Genomic DNA, 15815 nt, shown 5'->3' on the forward strand with positions numbered 1-15815 from the left:
GGTATTGTTCTGCATAGGTAGTATAGATGCTTCCACCACGTTTTGGGAAGGGAGAGAGTTCAGCTGTGGTTTGAGTGTGGTTTGCTTCATAATCAGAGAATGGTCTGTGCCCTCTTTCACTTCACAGAAAAGACGTGACATTTCTCTCTTCAACACTTAAGTCCAATTAATTTAAGCCTTCTCTTACTCTTGGTCATCTGACTTTTATATTTCGGGGAAAATCCCACCCCAGGATTTTTTCCCCAAGGCAACATGATCTAGAAGGTTCATCCCAGATATCTGCCACACTTTGAGGAGCTTGAATGCTTCTTCTGGACTATTATAACACCTTAGTCCAAGGTAGCTTCCTCCATAGTTGATGTTTATCAGAGAAGTGCTGTGTGGTTTCTGCTCCTTTGTGTCTTCAGGTATCAGATGCCATTTCACTGTCATAACTCAAGGGCTGTTTGTGGAATGTTTTATCCACCAAGATCATGTCACAAAAAGCTGTGTGACCACATTTTCCATTTTCTTGAATGCAAGCAGGAAATTCATACAATAAATGGCACAGCTTTAAATTAAACAGTTCCTTATAGGAGAAACAGCTCCTTATAGGAGAAAAATAAATAAATAAATAAATAAAAGGTCTTTCCTTAATATATATCAAACTTGTGGATCACAAGTGTCTGTTTTTTGCTGCCAATAAGCATATACTTCAGTTATCATAACCTGATTGAAAATGATACTGGAATTAATGCATTTCAGTGCATTTTGTAATTAGTTCATACAGCCTATTACATGTACAGTTGCCTCAAACAACTTTTCTGAATTAAGAAATTATGATTGCCATAAAGTAAAAGTCATTCACACACACGCACACACCACGTTTTTAAGCAAAAAAATAAGCAATACAATAGCAAAAGCAAGAAAAGAAAATCATAATTACAGTGATCTGAATTTGACATTTAGATTTATCAGAACTGATATGTAGAAGGTTTCTGAAATCTGCCCAAATCTTTGACATGTATGAGATCAAGTAATACTGATTTTTAGCTTGTATAATAAAAAACAAAACTTTCTTCTAACACTCTTCTAAGAGAAATGTAAGTAGTACTCAGTCACTGAAAAATAGTTTTCCATCATCTTCATAACCAAACATGAAGATTTTGGTTTGGCATCATATATCAATTTATCCTTATGTTAATCTTAGAAAACACTTTTTATCCTCTTGTGAAATAAAGTTATCTATATAAACAGAAAAAAGAATAAGTTTATTTTTTATTTTTTTCTTGAAAGTTGTTATTTCTAGGTTCATGACTTTATACATTTACATGCCATTTTACATCCAGCAATCTTCTGGGTATGGCATCCCATATATTAATTCTTGCTATCTAGCTGATCTGTGCAAATCATGTCTTAGTCAGTTATTGTGGAAGTTATTATGTCAGTAATGCAAAATGCAAGGAAATCTCTATCCCCACTTATGCAAAAGAGTGTACCACATAGCTTCAGTTGAAAATGTACCACTAAACTTTGATAGAAATCCATATCTGTTTCCAGTTATTTAGCACTGTCTCTGAAACCATCTCTCTAATTTTTCTAAGTGGCTTGGACTCACCAGCAATGTAAGAAATATAGGTATCATCATGGACAAGCTTCTGCCCTAAATGTATGTTGATGATCCTCCATCAAAAATCCATCGCAGTCTCTCGGAGATAGTTACGGTGGTACATAAATTGAGCTTGTTACCATGTTTTAACTCATCAGCTCATTAATCAAGAATCAGAAGAATTAATTTATCCTTTATAATAGCAAGAAGAATCATAATATAAATGAATGTGCATAATGCTTTTACTGTCATAATTCAGTTTCATTCAATCTCATAATTCATTCAGGTAGCAATGGCGATTTTCTTAAGCTTTGGAGCCCCACTGAGAAATGGGTACATAAAGAGAAGGTATGTGGATCCCAGCAATGAACCAATTTAATCTGGGACACTAATACTTTTCTGTGTATTTGAAAGCTTTGTAATTCAGGGATATCAGTAGCTGCTTGATAAAGAAACACATCTTTATAAGGATAGTTCCAACAGCTCATCCAGTAACTTCAAACTGATTAGTAGATGTCCAAGTCATTCAGTTTATTAACAGTGACATCTTAGAGTACTGCTGAGACAATATGTCACTTCAGCCCCAGAGAATTCTAGGAATGTCATCTTCTTCATCTGAATTTCCCCATATCCTTCCCCAGCTCTGTCATACCCAGTCCCAAGAATTACTTCCAATTGGTTGACCTCAGAAAGCAAGACCATTTCAGAAGAATGTCATGCACAATTTACTGCTCTGTTTCGTCTTTATACTCCTTTTTCACACATCTGTGGCTGTTTCCCAAGGCATCCAGAGCCAGCTGGATGTACACCTGTTAAAATATATTCATCATTCTGCAAGTATTAACAATCATGTAGATTCTGAGTAGTTTTTCTTTCACATAAGCTAAAAATTAGCTAAAAGTGTCAAGAGCTCAAACTGTAAGGAATGTGATGGGTAGCTAAGAATTATGGAAATCTTTTCATTTGAGTCCAGATTTCAGAATCTTAGAGGATATCAGAAGGTGTTCACCAGTGCAACAGAAAGCAAAGCCCAATGAACTGAACACACATGCACTTAACTCATGCCTAAATCCAAAACATTACCGGGTACCAGTGAAATCCTCAGCAGGTCCCCTTGTCCCAGAATAACTGTGGACTGGTTTAGAAGGCCAGTCCTTTAGGGAAAGGGACAGTCACATCACCTACCTTTAGGAAAATGATTAATAGGTTTAAGTCAGGAGGTGAGTTTTCCCAATAACCACATATAGACACTGAAGATAGTAGACTACTCCAAATGTACTACTGTCCTACTGCCCTGAATCACTATAACTGGAGGAAAGCAAGGGAAAGACAAAGTCAAGTGTCTAAAATTAGGCTGTGTGCATATCTCACAGCAATCAAAGGGAAAGTAGCCTGCATATGAAGAACAAACACAGTGAAATTTCTCCTTATAGAAAAATTTGGTTGAATGGATCTGAAAAAATATATTCAGGAATAATCATATGGTTCAATAGGAGCCTCTGCTCTTTTTAAAATTGTCCACTGTAACATACCTGCAGTGAGAAACAAACCAGAACACCTGTTGGGCCTATTTCTACAGTGCCTGCATTTTCTACCATTTAAAAGGATAGACTGGTGAAAATACAAAACCTGGGAAAAGGCAAAGGAGTCCACAAAAGAGTTAACTGGTTATAGAAGAACAGTTCTTCTAAAAGCTGTTTCTTAAAAGTTCCCTTGGTTCTCTTTTGAGTCTCTTTAATGAAATAATAAATGTATTTTAACAGATGTGCAACAGCACAAAATGTAGAAATATTGGCTAAAATGCCACATCTTATTCACAAGAAGTCCCTTGGTGAAGAAATCTGTGGATTATGGGAGGAGAAAGGTGAAGAGTCAACAGAGATTATAAATCCTTATGCTATAGGATGACTCAGCATGGGCAGTGAGTGGAATCTCTATATCTTTAAGTGAAAAAGCTCCAATGTACATTTTCTACTAGTGGCTGAGGAAGGAAGAATTAGCCTTATTGGACATACATTTTATTTTCTCTTGTTATTTTTCTCTGAAGCTCATTTGGTGCTGTATTTCTAACTATAGATAATTGCTGTGAGGGTATTTCTAGCTGTTGACAAGGTCTACATAGCTAGTCAAATTCTTCCTTAGATACACTCAAATTTCATACATTCAAGGACATATACTAGGAGATTAAGCACCTGTATCCTGGCTCAGGGTTACCAACAAATGGTGTGTTGAAAATCTGCTGGATAAAGTAATTCCAAAATAAGTCTTTATTTTCTTTAAGGGATGCAGAAGTAGGTTCTTCCACAGGGATGCAGGAAAGAAAGGTGTGCAATTCACTGCTGGGCTGTGAGCTGAGCTGAAAGAGATCTGATTTTGTGGATTGTGGAGCCTATTTTACACAGATGGGATCAAAAATATCTGATGTGCTTTTTCACAGGTGCAGATTAGGGGGTGAAGTGGGAGGACATTAAAAATGAATGTAACTTCCTATTAATGCTTCCCAGCACTTTATAGGACTGCTTTCAGATTCTGGAACTTGGGATTGGTAATATACCATACAACCTAAATGCTGCTAGGATGACCATTATTTCTGCATTTCTGCTTTCTGTGAAATCTAAACTAATTGCTTTCATCATGTCCCCTTATGACCTGTATATCACATCTAATGCATGTGTGATGTGGATTCCCACCTTAATTTACAAATAATTGTGGTTTTAATTGTTCAATCACAAACAAACAAAAACGTTGTGCAGTTCCTTTTCTGACTTTCTGTGGGCAGTTGCTATTCTACTCGTGTCAGACATGCACATCAGATCCTACTGGCCTACGCTCCACAGGGCAACCTCCTAAGTACAGTCAGGTAATACACCTCCATATTCTTTCCAGAGTCTTTTATAGATGTTAATATAAAAGGATGTCAACTTCTGACTGCTGGGAGACATAGTATCTCAAATTTGCATGTGGATGAAAGTCCTTGCTCTTTGCAAGACCTTTATTTTTCCTGTATGCTTCCCCTTATGCTTCTGTTTGCAGAAAGAAACATACCAAAACTTAAACTGTTTACACCTGCACTGAGTTTTCTGTCAGCTGCCAGTGGTGTCAGAGCTGTTTTGGAAACAATGCTGTATCTGGAATGCTTTACCAGCATAAGGCATGGCGACAGCTGAGGGGGAAATGCTAGAGCTCACTGATACAGTGAAATTTAGGAAGAAAGCAAGAAGTAAAATGATTAATTATTATTCCTCACAATGTAAGAAAGTTAGTTCTATGTCAGGTTTAGAATGGAATATAATTCAGTTACTAAATTCACTGTCACCGGATACTGTATAGCCTACATAGTAAATAGGTTCAAAAAGTAAAATCCAGAGAAAAGTTTCATCTGTGGCATCTGTATATACCCAGCAGCATGTCACTGCTACTCCAGAATTTATTAAACTTCTGGTAGCCAGAAGCTGGGTTGTATGGTTCATTGAGCAGAATCAGCAATTCAGGCTACTGAGCCAACGGAGCTTCAGTTTGAACCAGGCAGACACATTTCAACTTCTTACCTTTCATGCTGTAAGACAGACAAACAGAGCAATTTAATAGAGTCATTGGGCTGCGCAGTGATCTCTGGTTAAACTAGCCCACTTTTGCCCTGAAAAATGCTTAATGCCTATAACAAATCAGGAATGTGCTGATTATATCTGTGTAGTGCTCTCAGGTGATTCACTAGACTTCTGGATTTCTTGCTTACTGGCAAGCTGTGAACACATTGCACTTTTTGCTGCAATCAGAAGGCTACAAATTTGTCTGTAGGCATCTATATTTTTAGGGCAATTTAGATTTCCTTTGTTTTTTGAAAAAAAAAAAAAACTCATCTTCCACATTTATTGTGGAAAATACCTCTTCTCCATCTGATTTAACATGATGAATCTTCTTTATCTGCCTGATTTCTTGCAATGTTTTATGCCAGGTTCTGTAACACATTTGTAAGTAAGCCTATGTTGTTCAGAGTAGGACATAAAAATTTTCTGTAGTGTGACTTCTGTTGTCAATCCACAGCTACAGTAAGAACAATTTAATATTTTCTAATCTTCTATATATCAAGGGTTCCTTTCTTTGTCCACAGTATAGCAACACACATGTGCACACACACACAATGTATTTCAAGTACCTCACCATTACCCGGTATAAGAGTTTTGTAATGCCAATGCACTGTGACTCATGTAATTCAGATCTGAAGCTAATATGCTGTTTGAAATTGTACCCATTGCTGAGATGATTCCTAAACAGAGAGGCTGAGTAGTGATTATTAGATAGGACAAGACAAGAGCTGAATTACTGAAACGTGCAATAAAGAGATCTCAGCCTTTGCAATTTGCCTGTCAAAAATGAAGCTTTTAATCAATTTAATCAGTGTAACAATATATTAGCTCAGCAGCCTGCCATCTCAGCATGTAATTTTAACTATAGATAACATTCTACAAACACTATAAAGCCTCGAAGTGCTCTTTAAAAAAGTCTCTAAAACATAAACAAGGTTTTTAATAGCCTGTGTCAGCAGAACTAGAACAAATCACAGGAATGTAATGAATAAGATTATTTATTTATTTATTTATTTATTTATTTTTTTTTTCCCCAAAAGGATTCTGCAGCACTTGCTAGATAATCTGACTGCATGCCTCATTCTTTTGTGAAGGCAAACTATAACTTTGACTTGTCTTTTCCCCCCCCAAATCTCTCTAGCTTTCATTCATTGTAGAACTACTTATACTAATCTTTATTAGTTCTCTCAGGGTGCTGAAATCATGCATTCCTAATTCCAACATACACACTAAAACACAAAGGAATGTTACAAAACAGTATTAAGGGCAGCGAAGAATCTCAGTCTCAAATTGCAGTGTTAGAATAAATTTTCATAGGAAAGTATTACTGTGTACTATCAATAAGTTTAAAGAAGGTGAAATCATCATTCCTATTATTTCATTGCTTTAATATTTCAGTGCAGGAATTGCTGCAATTAACTTTTCCTTATGTTTTCAGTTTTCCAGTGACTCATTGTGAAAATTACCTCCCCATGCACACAAGCTACCACATATTTGAAAGTGAAGAAAGCCAGAGCATCAGGCACATCTACAAGAGGGCTAGACATGAAAAATTGCATATATAAATGCATTTTCTGTGTGACAATGAACACTTGCAATAGCATTTTAATGCAGTATGGTCTGCAAAATGAATTTCACATCATAAATACAGTTTTCTATGTACAGGCATTATGCAAACTATTTTCTGAGCTTCCACCCTCCAATGCACCTGGCCTGCCCTACAATTACGGGAAAGGATGGATGTGGCTTTGACCTCCTCTGCTGCCTTCCCTTTTTCAAGAGTTAAGCTAGGGAGTGGTAACTGAATCTCACACAGGGATGGAAGAGTGTTTTGAGAATTGCCTTTCCACTGACCTGAACACTCTGAAGAGCCTAATACAAACTAGCCCCTGAAGAAAACTGTTTATAGCATTTTTCTGTAGAAGAAGAAAATGAATTCTTGGTTCTCAAAGGAGGAGACAACATATGTAAAAGGCCAACAGCTGCACCATCACATTTGAGTCTTAAAAATCTATTCAACTGGAGAAACAGATGTGAATTTGGAATAAATTTCAGGACATGTCTCCCTCAGTGCACTGATAACAGGGACACAGAACATTAAATCCCAGGGCTGTCATTTATGCCAAGGCAAAGCTTACATATAAACTACAAAATTAAAGAAGATAAACATTTCTGCTTTGTGAACCAGCCTAATAACAAAGGCTTTCTCCCCAAATCAGTACTTTTCAACTTTAACAGAAATGCACTCAGAAGAAAAATAAGTTCTTAGAGGTAAAGAACATAGGATCAAATATCAAAATCAAGGAACAGTCCACTGTAGAAAATTACACTGCATATGTATATGTAACAACTGCTTTATCTTTGAAGGTCAGTGGAGTCCTGGTATAGTCCTGGTATAGTTTCATATTTGCTGCGCAAATCGCTAAGATGCCTGGAGAATTCTCTGATCTCATGATCATTTTATAAAATAAGATTTTCTGGGGTCAGGGAATCCCATAGATTGCTGCTCTTTTGCAAGCAGCTATTAAACCATTGTTTGAATTTCATTTTGTTAGTTCTTTCTCATGTAGCTCTTATCATATGAGTATGTATAAGAACCTCTGTCAAAATTGGTGAAAGCCACTGCAGTGAATTCATTTTCATGGTATCTATAATCCTTTTTTATTTATATTTTTTAATTTACTGTGACTAGTTATGTGAATATAGGTATGTATATATGTGTATAAAATTGTGTGTGCACGCATGTGTGTATGTGCTTGTGTGTATTTGGCTGGCATTATTTGTGAGAACTCAAATGGAATAATTGTATCAATAATGCAATACCTGCATCAACTGTTGCAGCTCCACTAGCATCAGGCATCTTGCTGTGTTTGATTTTTCTCTTCATTCTAAATGTTTTAGTTACCAGTGGAAGAGTAATAATTAACAGAGAGGAAATTTTTATTTTTTTCTTCTAAGAAAATTGTTCATTGTTTCTGTTGAAAAATTTTGATGTATTTCAAACTATACTCATGGTAAAAAGATTCAGTCTATCATGATCAAATTTATATATTTTCATTTATTTCATAAATTTTAACAAGGTTAAATGCGCTGAATTAATCATTCTTTTCCAGGAGTTTGCACAGTCTACTCCTGCCTTAGAGCTCTGCAGCAAATAGCCACTGTTACACTACTGAATTGACATAATCAAGCCCCACAAGATATTTCCTGTTTACATGTTGTATTAATTTGATTGACCATAAATGATATGTTAGTCCAGTCAAAATAGATCCCATAGCATCAAAAATACATCTGGTAGGGAATTATAATGTTCTAGGCACTGTATCTTTTGTAAAATAATTCTTCTATATCTATGTAAAATAATTCTTCTATATCTATCACCAGTTAATTATTTTAGACAGCTAATCAATTCAATTATTATCCAAATATTTCAAATCCTTGGCTTGGTAAATCATCTACTGTAATGAAGCATGCAGTTACACAGCGTATTCTCTCTGATAGAAATGTTAGCTAGGTCCTGTTCCTTCTCTCCCTATTCTAGTGTTCTTTTTCATGCTAATGTTTTATTTTTGCCATCCTTAATAGAATTACTTGTGAGATCACAATGCAAACTAGGTCATTTAGATTGTTTTGATTTCAAAAACAAACACCAAAAAAAACATTTCTGTACTCCAGCTTACAGTGCAGAACTTGTGAGAACACAAAAGATTGCAATGGAGGGAAAAAATCTACAGTTTGGAGTGGGAACTCCAAACTATCTTTGTCAGCAAAAAACAATAAACTATCTTTGTCAGCAAATAAATCTTGGTATATAGCTCTGCCTTACTATTTCAAAATACACTGTTCACAAAATAAAAAATCATGAGGAAAAATTCAACCCAGAAACTATGTTTATATGCAAAATATACATATATATGAAGAAGTAATACTCATAAAAAAATATTATTAAGCATTTAAATTAATAGGAATTCTGTGTTTATGATGAATGATAAAACAAGTAAAAAGGAAGGAAGCAAGCATGGATAGTTACTGGCTCATAACTTTTTCCCCAGTGTTTATAATTTTAGTTTTTCAAGTCAAAACACCCATACAATCACCTTTAAAGAAACCCAACTATTGAGAACATGAACAGTTAATAGAGCAGGTCAGAATCACTGTTGCTTCTGCAATTTTAATTTGGTCTTCTTGGTATAAACTTTTACAGTTCCCCAACTCAGTTTACAGGATGGACTGTATGTCACAGTAGTTCATTGAATCTTTCCTGGTATTATTGACTTGTTTGAGAAAACAAGCTGCTGAAAGGGTTTTGATTGAATGCTTTTCCATAATATCAGAGTTCTTGACAAACTTTACTGATCTCATTTGAATCTGACTTTTGGAACACGATAATATCTGTAGTTCTTAAAAAGAAGAAGAAGAAGAACAACAACAACAATTAAAATCAGAAGCACTGCAACTTTGAGATACTTAGAATCTTTTATTTCAAAGTGATGCAGTATAAAACTTTATCACCATAGGATAGAGTTTTATTTCATCAAAATATTCCATTAATATATGTAGGGTGAAGTCAATCCAGCTGACCCTGATCTGATCAGGAAGTTGGTTTAGATGCTCTCAGACGGTGTCTTCCTGTGATCCAGTGATTTTGATAAGAAAACAACCTATTGACTTCAAGAGAAAACTAGTAGATATCTCAGAATAAATAGATTTTGTCCAAATCTTCAGCAAGGAACATTGGGGTGTTTTTATGCCTCTGTGTTTTGTTTTGAAAGCTGCTGCCATCTGATGCCGCCCTAGTGCAAAACTTTTGTTTTGTTTTGTTTTCTGCATCTCCTGTTGAGAAATGTATATTTCATCTCAAAGTTGATCTGATCTGATTTTAAGCACCTCAGAGATAGAAATTTATTTTTCAGTTATGATTCTAAACTTCCTTTACATTGAATGAAGAGAAACTGATAATTGACCGAGCACAGTTCATCTCATTGCAACATGACACAATATATATCTGAAACACCTTCCTTATTTATTTCTTCTTATTCTCTGTGGTTGGGGCACATTTGAATTTTGCATTGTAATTGTTTAATGTTTCAAGTTAGATAAGAGGAATTTTAACTCCAGTTGCATTTACATGAATAAGAATCACAAGTTTCCTCCTACTTCACTGAAACACTGCAAAGTACTATGAAGAGGATCCAGATACAGACCGTGGTGCCTAAATTCAAGTTTTGATAGAACATATTGGGATGCAGAAACCTGCCTTTTCCAATAGTGGGGGTCAAAAGTGTCTATACTTATTCAATCATATTTTGAATCACGATGTTCCCTACAGGCTTAAATGAATATCTCCAAACATCACAGACAAGTGAAGTTTTGGAGATGTGTGACCTATCTAAATCCACAAACCACATGTGATGTAGTACAGTGATTACAAACATTTAGCATAAAATCTAGATGAAAACAAATTTTTATAACACAGGTATTTTAAAATATTCTGGTAGTAGTAGGAGTAGTCATCTTTATACAACTACGATGTTTAGAAAAAGCACATCTAGGTCCTGGACAACAGTCTAAGAATATTGAAACACTCAGAGAGCTCATTGCCCAGGAGAATGCTTTAATTATCAGGATAGAAAGCAGCTGGAAGGACCTTTTACCAGATGTCAACCTCGTAAACCATCAGCCAGGAATACAGGGCCAACAGGACCGGACGAGGATGGCCTGCAGTGTCAGGTCAGTCATCTGGTGTGATTCTGCCTCCTGAACTCATACATAATTTTCAAACTTTGTCATTCCAGTTACAAAATATTAAAAATAATAAATAAATAAATAAATAAATAAATAAATAAATAAATAAATAAATAAAAAGGAGTCTCCTTGTTTAACTCAGTGCCTAATAATGAATTTAAAAGAGTTGGATTCACTTCTACTTGCTCCTTTACATATCTCTTCTTTCTTCTAGTGCCTCAGAGGTAGCCAACACAGCAAACACACTTCAGTTTTAATGTTTCTTACCAACTGTAATGGCTCTCTACTTGAGATCTCACATTTCAGATCACCACTTATCTGTGGTGACTACATATTCAACTAAATTTCCTTGTCATTTTGCTGTGGTCAGGTGTGCCATTTCTAGACATTTTCTGTTCAAACATCTAAGATTTCTCCCTGAATCTTGCTCAAGCCTTGTGGTATTCTCAGAAAAGTTAAGATGGAATGTATTCTGGAAATGAAAATTCACTACAGTTCATTCAGTACTGAAAATTCACTAAAGAAAAGAAGTCTGACAAACTGACAACTGTTGAAGGACATTAAACATTTCAGAACTTTTTGATTACTACTGAAATAAATTTAATCTGATAGCACAACTTATCTTTGTATCCCCATGCTGCAAATGAGAATATATCTATTATATCTATTATATCTATCTATTATATCTGGTAACTGGTAACATTTAGTATCCTATACAGACAAAAAGGAAAAGGAAGAGCCCATATGGTTTGGTTCTTCTGATCTGTTTTAGACATCATTTTGTATACCTCTTTACTGGCTGCATAGAGATTGCAAATACTCAAATGTAGTGCTATGACTATTAATCTTGTAAATTTGATTTGATATGAGCAAATAGAAGGAAGCCACCAAACCTATTTTCACCTTGCACTTCACTGAATTCTGCACTCTGGTCTCCTAAGTTAAAAATGCACCTTGCTCAACCAATTGTTAGATCATTAACATATAAATCTTTAAAGAATTATATGTCTTTATGTAGAGAGAAGTTAGAAGATTTATGTATATATTATATATCTTTAAATCACAATGTTTTGAAATGCTTAAAAGTGCAGATACAGCAAATAATTCTAAAAGTAATGGAACTAATAAAGCTTAGTATCATATGTCTGAGGGTCTCCTCTTTCCACACCGCTTTACCCATTCTATAAAATGTGTAGGACTTTAACATCTCTGAGACTCATGTTTCTGTCTAATAAGTTGGTTACTAATGAGGAAGCTCAGGCACACAAATACAAGTAAGATAGACACATAGATATACCATGGGTAGTAGTAAGCATATGCAAACTAATTTACAAGATTTTTTAAACATTTTTGGTTAGTTGTTGGTTTGTTCTGAATTTAACACATTAATTATCCCTGCAGTTAACAGAGCTTGTAAAAGATATATACTAGAATCTAAACAAGTAATTGGTAGGTCAGGAGTTGCAGCAATCTGAGAGATACAGCTTGTCCCATCAATGCATTCAATATCAATGTATGGTATCACATCTGCTATGAATTCCAGTTAGAACATCAGCTCAAAACACTGTTTTGGCTTTGTAACTGTCAAATTACTTCAGAGTCAAGGTTCTGAGTTACTTTTTTTTCCACTCCACTGGTTCTGTGGGCTTTGAATCAGTCACCTCCACAACATCCACTGTGAAACCACTACACTGCGAATGATCTTTCCATGCTTATACTGTTGAAGGCTGTCTCTCTCTTATACAGTTTGTGAAACATCTTGGCTGAAGTAGTGTGAAATGATTCATTTTTTGGCCTTGCAAAGTCATGAATATTTGCAGATTTTTCTCAGTTCTGCTGAATAATTCAAATTAAGCAACTGACTACTAAATGTCAATGTCTGTGATTAAGAGATTTGGTGAGCATTAAGCTATGTTGATTGCCACCTTTTTAAAAAAAGTATTTTGCCACCTAAGACACTTTTTTTTTCTTAATACATTTCACCTGGTCTTTCTCCATAAAAAAAAAAAAAAAAAAAAAAAAAAATTACTCATAAGAAATTTAAGAAACTTCAAGTTACACCACACTGTAGCAAATAAATAAATAAATAAATAAATCTGTATTAGGCTCATTTGTTAGCTTGCGTTTAAAGAAAGGCCCAAGATCTAATAGAGTTGCAGAAATGATTGTTAAACAAAATAATTCTTTAGTTGGTTAAGCATATCATCCTTTACATACTCTAAACATCTTCCTAGTTTTTTTCTTGGGGATATTCATGGAGAAACTAGTAGAAAACATATTATAAACTAAATGGAAGTCTTGTAATGAATGTACAAATGCTAAAATTACTGTACGTTAATTCTCTAGAAATGACAGCTACAGACAAATATGATGTGACTTACATGTCAGGGACATCATCATATAGACAAAGACAAATCTTCAAATTAAGCCTCCCAACAGTAATATTTTAAAAGCCTGAGACCATCGTTTTTTCCTGGGTACTTATTAATCCCCTTAAAATGAGGTTGGTAGCTTTGGCTGCAAACACCCCTATGCACAACAAGAGGTCAGATTCTTCGCGCTGTACATACAAAGGAAAAAAATCAGAAGAAATAAATGTTCCTTTTGTATTAAAACCTGGTATTTAGAACATCTTCTGTAGCCCTGCTATTAAATGCTGTCTCTCTAGATTATTATTTATGACAAGATCCATTTATGCTACCCACCATTCTGTTGCAGTGTTTGAACAGAGGGATTTCTCCTTCTCACAGAAATGTTGAAACAAATGTTTTTTGAGACTTTGCAAAGTAGTATACCAGGCTTTATGTGTATCTCTGATTTAATCAGAATGGCCTCATATTCAGTCTCAGACTATGAGTCTTCAGTTCATTTAATTTATAGCTGTATTCTCAGCTCAAGACTGTTCTCATGTCAAATCTTTGCTTAGCATAATCTGTCAAAGCAGATTCTTGGTTAATAGCTTTGATGAACATGCCAACATTTTAATGTAATAACAAAAATGGTTTTCCATTATGGGAAAATAGAAACCTAAAAGAACAAAAATGACTATGTCTAAACTTCACCATATATTTTTGCTGCTAAAGTTGAAAATAATGCAGACTAAGCAGCACCTCAGCTAGGATGCTGCTTCAAATTTAGCACCACAAAGAAAATGCCATTCCCTTTTAGGGACAGATACATTTAACTTTGTGTACATTCATAGTATATATGAAGCATGTGCATACTTTCTCTCATTTTTAATGAATTCCTACTTCTACTGATCTAATCACTAACTTTTTCATTGACTGATTTAGGAGAAAGGGAAGCCAATTTTCTGCTGAAAAGTAGTAAAATGGTCCACAAATGTGGAATATAGGGAAAAAAAAAAAAAAAAAAAAAAAAAAAAACTTAAAATACTGTATTGTTGCAACCTCATCTAAATCAATGACTGCAGTAAAAATCAAACTGATTACAATTAAACAGATAAGATTAAAAAACTGTTGAAAAACAATTAGAATTTATTATTATTTCTTAACGTGTCAAGCCACTGGGCCTGGGTCATGAGGGCTCTCCTAGACCTGCCTGTCCCTGCCCTGCCCCCAGTGTTCCCCAACCTGCACAGGCCCAGGCCCCCATATCTGCCCAGGAACTGCCAGCCCCTGCCCCAGTGACCTGCAGCACGTTCTGTCTCCAGCTCCCCACAGCCCTGCCCTGCCCAGACACGGCCCCTGCCCAGCTGGGCCCACCCACAGGCCTACAACATCCAGGCCTGGCTTTGCCTGTACCCAGAGAGGATTCCTGGTGCTGAGGCTGCCCTGGGGCCACTGGTTGCCCGCTCCTGATAGGGTGCTGGGATGGCATGGGCTGCCAGGGTCATCTTTAAGCCCTATTTGGTAGTCTCCACAGCCCTGAGAAATAGAATAAAGATGCAAAAAAAGCTTTGTCATGCTTCATAATTTAGTTTTCTACTAAATCTCTTTATTGTAAATCATTATATCTCAGTGTCTTTTGTCTTTTTTTTTTTTTTCCTTGCTTTTACGTGATTTAGCAACAAAATGTAGGAAGGTGGGGATTTTTTGCAATCAGTACTCCCAGAAGGATTTTTGTCTTTACCATCAATTGTGGTTTAACCTGACAGGAAGCTAATACCGCATAGCCACTCTCTCACTGCTCCCCAGCAGGATGGGGGAGAGAATCAGAAAGGTAGAAGTGCAAGAACTTCTAGGTTGAGATAAAGACAGTTTATTAAGTAAAGCAAAAGCTGTGTGCACAAGGAAAGCAAAGCAAGGAATTTATTCACTACTTCCAAATAGCAGGCATATGTTCAGCTATTTCCAGAAAAGCAGGGCTTCATCGCACATAACAGGCACTTGAGGAAAAAGATAATATAACCACGAACACTCCCTCTTCCTCCTTCTTTGGCCCCTGCTTTCATTCCTGAGCATGATGCTATATGGTATGGGATATCCTTTGGTCCTCCCAGCCTCCTTGCTTGTGGGACAGCATGAGAGGCAGAAAAGTCCTTGGCTCTGTGTAAGCACTGCTCCACAGCAACTAAAACACTAGTGTGTTATCACCATTATTTTCATCACAAATCAGCATTAAATGAGCCTCTATGAAGAAAATTAACTATCTCAGACAAAACCAGGACAGACAAACACAATGAAAATGAATATGATGATGTGCAATGTAATGAGTGCAACCAAAATGATACATTAAATTGTGCTAATATGAATTTGTAGCAGACCAAGGGAAAGAGCATGGAGATATAGAATCCTGTGTGAAATTTGAAGTTTCAGTAGCGAGAAAAATGTCCTCTTCAAGTGGCTGATGCCCAGACTGCAACATAGCAAATGAAGTTAGTTAGCTTAAATACAGATGTAAGTACATTCAAAGATAATAGTAGTCTTCATATA

Source organism: Anas acuta, chromosome 1 (genome assembly GCF_963932015.1).
Source record: "Anas acuta chromosome 1, bAnaAcu1.1, whole genome shotgun sequence".
NCBI classification, from domain to species: Eukaryota; Metazoa; Chordata; class Aves; order Anseriformes; family Anatidae; genus Anas; species Anas acuta.